An 8,007-nucleotide genomic window follows, 5' to 3' on the forward strand; every position below is an offset into this window, starting at 1 on the left:
TGGTACCGGGTGCATGGGACATTAGGCAGTTACGACCAATCACGGTTCTCAATGTGCTTTTTCGGATTCTGGCCAAGGGGTACGCCGCTAGGGCGACCCCGATCGCCCCTCGGATCCACCATCCGAACCAGATGACCTTCAAGAAAGGGCGATATATTTTGGATGGGATCCTCGTTCTCCATGAGGTCCTTCATGAAGTCAAGAGCAAACGCCTCCGCGCAGTGTTCCTCAAAATTGATTTCCATAAAGTGTACGACACTGTTCATTGGTCCTTCCTTTGGAAGGTGATGATGAAGCGTGGCTTCGACCCACACTGGATTGCCCGGGTCATGCATCTTGTCACGAGTGGACGCATGGTTGTCAATATAAATGGGGAGGTCAGCCCGTACTTCTTGACAAGACAAGGTGTGCGGCAAGGAGATCCCCTCTCTCCATTTCTATTCAACCTTGTGGTCGATGCTTTGGCAACAATTCTAGACTTGGCCAAACGAGCGGGCCACATTAGGGGGATTTGCCCCCATCTCATCGGCTATGGAGGTCTGACCCACCTCCAGTATGCGGACGACACCATCATGATGGTGCAAGGTTCGATCGAGGATATTAGGCACCTCAAATTCCTCCTTCTCTGCTTTCAGGAGATGTCGGGCCTCACGATTAACTTTGCTAAAAGCGAGGTGATGGTTCTTGGGTACCCTGCGGAGGACGCCCAGTGAATTGCTAATCGCCTGAACTGTCGCCTGGGATCCTTCGCAACAACTTACCTCGGCATGCCGATTAATGACACCCGCCTACAGGAGAAAGATTTCCGCCCAATTCCAAGCTCCAGCCTCGGATGGAGCCTTGGCAGGGGAGGTGGCTCTCCAAGGCCGCGCGAGTGGTTTTGATGAACTCCTCCCTTATTAGCCTCTTGATGTATATTATGGGATTCTATAACTTGCATGAATCCCTTCATCACGAGGTTACCATACTACTCTCCAGATTCTTCTGGGCTGGGGAGGGCGATAAACAGAAATACCACATGGTTAAGTGGTCTGAGATTTGCAAGACCAAGGATCAGGGCGGCCTCGGGGTGATTTCATCTAAAAGGATGAATATTTCCCTCCTCTCCAAATGGTTGTTGCGCGTTCAGACCGGTGATGGTGGACTTTGGCTGGAGTTTATCCGCGCAAAGTACCTGCATGGACAGCCTCTAGCGTTCGCCTCTAGAACTGGAGGCTCCCAATTTTGGCAATCGGTTATCCAGCTCATGGCGATTCTATGTATTGGGACTTCCATTAAGGTGGGCACTGGTGCCGGTACCTTATTCTAGCTGGATAGATGGTCCGGAACTAGATCCTTTGTGGAGCGGTTTTTCGCATTATTCTCTATTTGCGCCCGCCCACAGCTTACTGTGGGCGTGGCATTAGCTGACCTAGACGTTATCAATATACACTCTTCAAGCCCTCTAAGGCCATCAACCATTTTGGCCATCGGATTTGTATGTTAAGGAGTTTTATTAGCAACAGCGTCTAGGCTTCCATTGCTATCCACAGACTATTACCCACTGCTCTGTAACAAAATCTAGGATTGAATGTTATTTTAGACCTACAAAGTCCTACAGGGCCACCACATTTTGTTTGTTGTCTGCCAAAGTGGATCATGTCTAGTCGGTGATACAATCAGGTTAGTAATTAAGTTTCTCTACTACTACCTCCGTTCCAAAATATAAGAACGTTTTGAACACTAGCATAGTGCCAAAAAGGTTCTTATATTCTAGGACAGAGGGAGTACAATTTAACTTGGACTTGTAAGATGTTATGGGAAGTGTACTACCATCCGTAGGTGGCCGTGGGTATATATTGATTCTGGCGAATAGCCTGCCGTGGCGTACAAGTTGAGATGATTGCCAGGATACATCTAGATTACAGGAGATCGAGGGAGGTAGTTCAAACAGAGAGAGAAATACAGATAGGGAGAGATAGAGATAGAACAATATGAGTTTAAACTACAACTCTATCTACCCTGTTGTCTAACACTCCCCCTCAATCGAACCTCTATGGAAACTTATGAAGATTGAGATTGTACTTGAAATCATCCAATTTCCTCATCGTGAGAGGCTTTGTAAACCCATCAGCCAGCTGATCACCAGTTGGAATAAACCTTATGTCAAGAAGTCCTTGAGATACTCTTTCTCGAACAAAGTGAAAGTCAACTTCAATATGCTTCGTTCGTGCATGAAAAACATGATTAGCTGAAAGATAGGTTGCACCAATATTATCACACCATAATCTTGCAGCTCGTGGAGTTTTAATCCGAAGATCATACAACAACGTTTGAATCCACATTACTTTAGCTGTAGCATTTGCTAGAGCCTTATACTCAACCTCAGTACTATACCTGGAGACAGTAGCCTGTTTTCTTGCACTCCATGACACAAGATTTGTTCCCAGGAATACAGCAAAACCACCTATGGACCTTCTATCATTAGCACACCCAGCCCAATCAATAAGTAGTAACAAGTATAGACGGAGACTTGGTAATTTGAAGTCCAAGTCCCTCATATCCTGGAGGCTGCCTCATAAAAACCTCTTCTTCTAGAACACCATGAAGAAACGCGTTCTGAACATCTAGCTGACGCAAACTCCAACCTCTGGAAATTGCAATAGACAGTACAAGACGAATAGTAGCTGATTTAACAACATGACTAAACGTATCCTGATAATCAATACCAAACCGTTGCTTGAATCCCTTAGCAACTAATCTAGCTTTGTATCTGTCAATACTACCATCATACTTTCTCTTAATCTTGTAAACCCATTTACAATCAATCACATTTTGACCCATTTTTGGTGGTACTAGACGCCATGTTTTATTTTTCATGAGTGCTTCATACTCACTATCCATGGCTTTCTTCCACTCTTGATTAGCAAGTGCATCATGTAAATGAGTTGGTTCACCCGTGCTAGCAAGAAAGGCACGTTTAACTTTGTCATACGTTATGGTTCCATATGTTTACGTTTTCTCTTGAACTATACCAGACTGTGACCTTGTTTGGCAACGTGGAAGCTCCGGCACACCAGAATCAGCAGAATCAGCAGCCGCAGAAGATCCCGCCTGATCCGCTGCTCTGGTCAGCTCCCGATCCGAGGAACGAATCCCCCTCGTGATATGTGAGGCATCCTCGGAAGCCGCCTCCTCGGGCGTGCTGCGCGTAGCGCCAAGACTGGCCCCCATGCATGTCCCCTGGTCGGCCATTGTGCCGGCCCACTCGGGCGTGGCCCGTGGGGATTTTCCCACCCTCGCACCATGTGAGCTGGCAGGGCCGAGCTTGTCGGCCACCGACCCGTCTGCCGCCCGTGAGGCACCCAGATCATCCTCGGATCGAACGCTGACAGGCGAATCTGCCTCGGCGCACATGGACACTGCCAGGGAAATCCTCCTGGGATCCAGCGCCTATTTTTTCTCCTTTTTCTTGCATAAAATCATGGCTATCTGCACACTTAACACCAGAAATTAATTTTTTTTGTTGAATTAATCACATATGTAGCCTGACATACCCCCCCCCCCATGATCAGAACTGGGCATATAATCTGGAAGGAGAGCTATTTTAGCTCAAGGAAGTGATCCGGCATTGGGATGAAGTTTGGAAAACGGAAAAATTGTTTCATCGAATACAACATCCCATGAAATATATATGCGTTCAGATGATACTTCTAGACACTTATACCCTTTGTGAAGATTGCTATATCCAAGGAAAACACATTGGTTTGAGCAAAACTCAAGCTTGTGTCGATTATATGGATGAAGGTTTGGGTAGCATGCACACCCAAAAGTTTTCAGAGAATTGTTGTTGGGTTTTTGATTATACAATCGTTCCAAAGGAGTAGAGTTACCTATGACTTTACTAGGCAAATGATTTATGAGATAAGTGGCAGTGATAAAGACTTCATCCCAATACTTTAGTGGCATAGATGCATGGGCTAAAAGGGATAGTCCTACTTCAACGATATGCCGATGCTTGCGTTCGGTAGAACCGTTCTATTGATGAGTATGAGGGCAAGAGACATGATGAGAAATACCTATATTGCGAAAGAATGAATTGAGTTTCCCATACCCCCCTCCCCATTCACTTTGGACTGCCTTGATTTTTCTGTCAAATTGGCATTCAACCAACTTCTGAAACTCTTGGGAGATAGAGAAAACTTCAGATTTGTATTTAAGCAAATATATCCACATAAAATTGCTATACTCATCAATGAAACTAACATAGAATTTTTTTCTTCCAGAAGAAACTCTTGCATATCCCCATACATCATTGAAAATAAGTTCCAAAGGAGCATAAGACACATTATTTGATTTGGGATAAGGAAGTTGGTGACTTTTTGCACAGTGACAAGCATCACAAACAGACTCATTGTTTTGACTAGAGGACAATGCAAGATTGTCTTTATTCACTACTTGCTTGACTATGACCGACGATGGATGACCTAATCTTGGATGCCATCTTGCCAAGGAGGGCTTGACGACGGAGTAGACTTGACGACGACGCCTTTTACTAAGTGCTCCGGATGTGATGGGGTAGAGTCCTCCAATGCATCTACCGTGATGAATGAGCTCCCTCGTTGCCCGATCCTTTATAAGAAAATAGGTAGGGTGAGTATCAAAGAAAACATTATTGTCGGTGGTTAGACTACACACAGAGGCCAGGTTTTTGTCGGCTTGAGGAATATGAAGAACATCTTTTAGGATTAGATCATGGTTAGATGTGGGAGAATTAATAGAGGCTTGGCCGATGTGATTTATTTTCATACCTCCACCGCTTGCAGTGTGAATCTGATCATCACCATAGTAATTTTCCCTCATGGAGAGCTTTTCCAGCTCACTGGTCACGTGATCAGTGGCGCCCGAGTCGGCATACCAGACAGTGCCATCTCCTCCTTGTTGCTCACGGATTGCTGCTGCAGCATGGCATGCATCAGGGACGTGTCCTCATCGTAGCGGTGCCAGCAATCCATGACCTCATGGCCTGGTTTCTTGCAGAGCTGACACCGGACCCGAGTTGAAGTAGAGGACCCAAGAGCAGCGTTGTTGGTGTTGTTGAAGCTGTCGCCCCCAGATCGCGCGGCTTGATTGCTCCCGCGCCCTCGCCCGTTGCAACCGTTGCCGCTGTGGTTGCGGCCCTGGTGACCACGCCCATGTCCTGCTCCACGACTGCGGGACACCTCATTGGCGGACGACTGGCGGACGTTCATGCCGTGAAGAAGGTTGAGCTGCGCGTCGAAGCTGAGGAGCTGGTTGAAGAGCTCCTGGACAGTCACGGGTTCTACCCGCGCAGCAAGGGCCGAGACAACCGGGTTTTATTCGAGGTCTAGTCCGGCCAGGACATGGGACACGATCTCGGCACTGCCGAGCGCCGCCCCTATGCATGCAATCTCATCAGAGAGCATCTTGATCTTAGCAAGATACTCCGTCATGCTCAGGTTACCCTTCTTTAGGTTTGTGAGCTCGATGTGCGTGTTGATGGCTTGCACTTGAGTTTGGGCAGCAAAGGTTATGTGGATCGCTACCCACACCTCTGCCGATGTCTGAAGGGTGACGACATGTGCAAGGATCTCGGGAGACAGAGAGCCCATCAGAAAACCTTGAAGTTGCTGCTGTTGTGCATACCAGAGAACACGGGCAAAGTTGGTGATCTGCTCTTCCTTGCCGTCCTTGGTGATGGTGAGAGTTTCAGGTGGCCCCTGGCTCACCGGATTGAGGTGCCGAGCCATCTTTGCGCCTTTGATTTGCGGCAACACGATGGCTTTCCACATGAGGAAGTTATTCCTCGTGAGCTTCTCCTATGGTGGTGACCCGAGGGGTATGGCGTGGGAAGCGCTGGATGATGATGGGGCAAAGGTGGAGGCGGAGGCAAGGGAGGTGGTGAGCGCACTCATGGTGCTGGATTGGGTGGAGGCGGTAGTCATGGTGAGGTTGGAATAGGCTAGATGCGATCTCTTCTCTTTCTCTTGATCTAGGAAGAAGATGCTACGATTACCATGTAAGATGTTATGGGAAGCGTACTACCAGATTCTGGCGAACAGCCTGCCGTGGCATACAAGTTGAGATGATCGCTAGGATACGTCTCGATTACAGGAGATCGAGGGAGGTAGTTCAAACAGAGGGAGAAATACAGATAGGGAGAGATAGAGATAGAACAATATGAGTTTAAACTACAACTCTATCTACCCTGTTGTCTAACAGGACTAGCCATCAACTGTGTTGTGGAAGCAAAATTGGAAGCCGTTGATTTGTTCCAAAGAGTAAATCCCCACTATTTATTAATACCAACCTCAAGTGATCTAACGGTTATTTTTTCTTTGATTCGCGCTGTACGGATGCATGGCAAATCTCTGCCAACCTGGATTTTTTTTGGGCTTATCGCAGATCGCTCTGCACACCTGCATGGTTGTACCCTAGGAATCTAGCTAGTTAAGAAATATTTCCAGTTAAGTCACTATCAAGTAGTGCAGCAACAGACGTATTTACAAATCAAAACACTCAAACATTGCCAGCAGCAAACTGACAACCATTTTCTTAGACCGAGCAGTTTGATCATGAGAAACCACGTGCTATACGCCTTCTACGAGTTAGATATAGGTATATTATTAATCTTGCAAAAAAAAGTATATGATCAGTATCTGGGTTGGAGTGTTCCAACTTTCAAGGAGCAGAAAAAGTGAATACGCGTCAGCTAGCTCCAGGTCAATGCACGGGAATCACGCGGTGAAGGGAAGCCAATCCAGTTGCTTTCAGTGGTCGGGCGGTCAAATGAAAGCACGCCCCGTGTCTCCAGAGGTTCACGCATCAAAGATAAGCATAAGGCCCCTTCCAATGCTCCACCTTGTACAGTTGCTAAGCCTTCCACGTAGGTAAAAAATCTGATGTGGCAAGTTATTTAAGAAGAGAAAGATGAGTGTGGTGACCCCAGAAAGAAACAATGATAAGCGTGTGAACGAGTCCCCCATGAAACCTGGGAAGCTGGCTTTCGTGGGCATACTATAATGAGCTTCTTGTTTTTGTTGCTGCATCCAACTCTATTAATTACCTCTACCTAATTGACTTTCATAAAATATTCCAGTCCTTATAGGACATACTACCTTCGTCCGGGTTTATTGGTCCCCTTCATATTTTGTACTCAACTTCATTCCGTTGCCTATTCCTTCGACGATAATCTATTCAGCTGAAAGTAAGTGCTTCATAAATTCAACTTTTAGTAATAAACTAGAAGCACACATGCAAAAAAAAAGTGGTGTGCAGCACCAATTACCTAAGGCACACACGGTTTTCTTCTAAACTCCTGGCAACAAAGATGCAGCAATAATTCCAAATTTAAGTTTGCTGTAGGCTCAGACATTAACACCTTTGCTGATTGATCATTTTAAACTGCTGCAAAAAAGTTGAAAGGGTTTGAGTTTTAGGTCCGATTGCTGTTGCACTTATTTAAGCAACTCTCCCCAAGATATGTTGTGGATGTACCCTACACACGTACTATGCATGTGTTTTTATTTTTCTGGTAATTAAATCATTATAAACTAGGATACATGTTCAAAAAAAAATTTACAGTGCACCTTCCCTCTTGAAGATATGTATATTAAATTAACTAGTTTTCAAATGATTATTTTCATGTATCTTTTTGTAGAACTAGTAATAATCTAAAGTATTTGTGACTTATGGGCTAGGCGACTTTGGTTGACAAGTGTTGTTAAGAAGTGCTTTGTTGTCGGGTTTTTGGGCCAGGCCTGACCCACATGATTAGCGTACAACTTGTGTATGGATATCTCTATGCATATATACATGTTGCTCAACTAGCACTTCCCCCAATGGGAAATCCTAAACAGCGTAGTTGAGATGCCTCGCATTCAGTGACGTGGCTAGAAGGAAAATACACTGGTGGAAAAAGGGCCTTTGGTCGCGGTTCACAACTGCCATTAGTCGCGGTTAAGCAACCGCGACCGAACGGGCGCGACTAAAGGCCCCCCCCCTTTA

This window comes from Triticum dicoccoides, chromosome 4A, assembly GCF_002162155.2.
Source record: "Triticum dicoccoides isolate Atlit2015 ecotype Zavitan chromosome 4A, WEW_v2.0, whole genome shotgun sequence".
NCBI classification, from domain to species: domain Eukaryota; kingdom Viridiplantae; phylum Streptophyta; class Magnoliopsida; order Poales; family Poaceae; genus Triticum; species Triticum dicoccoides.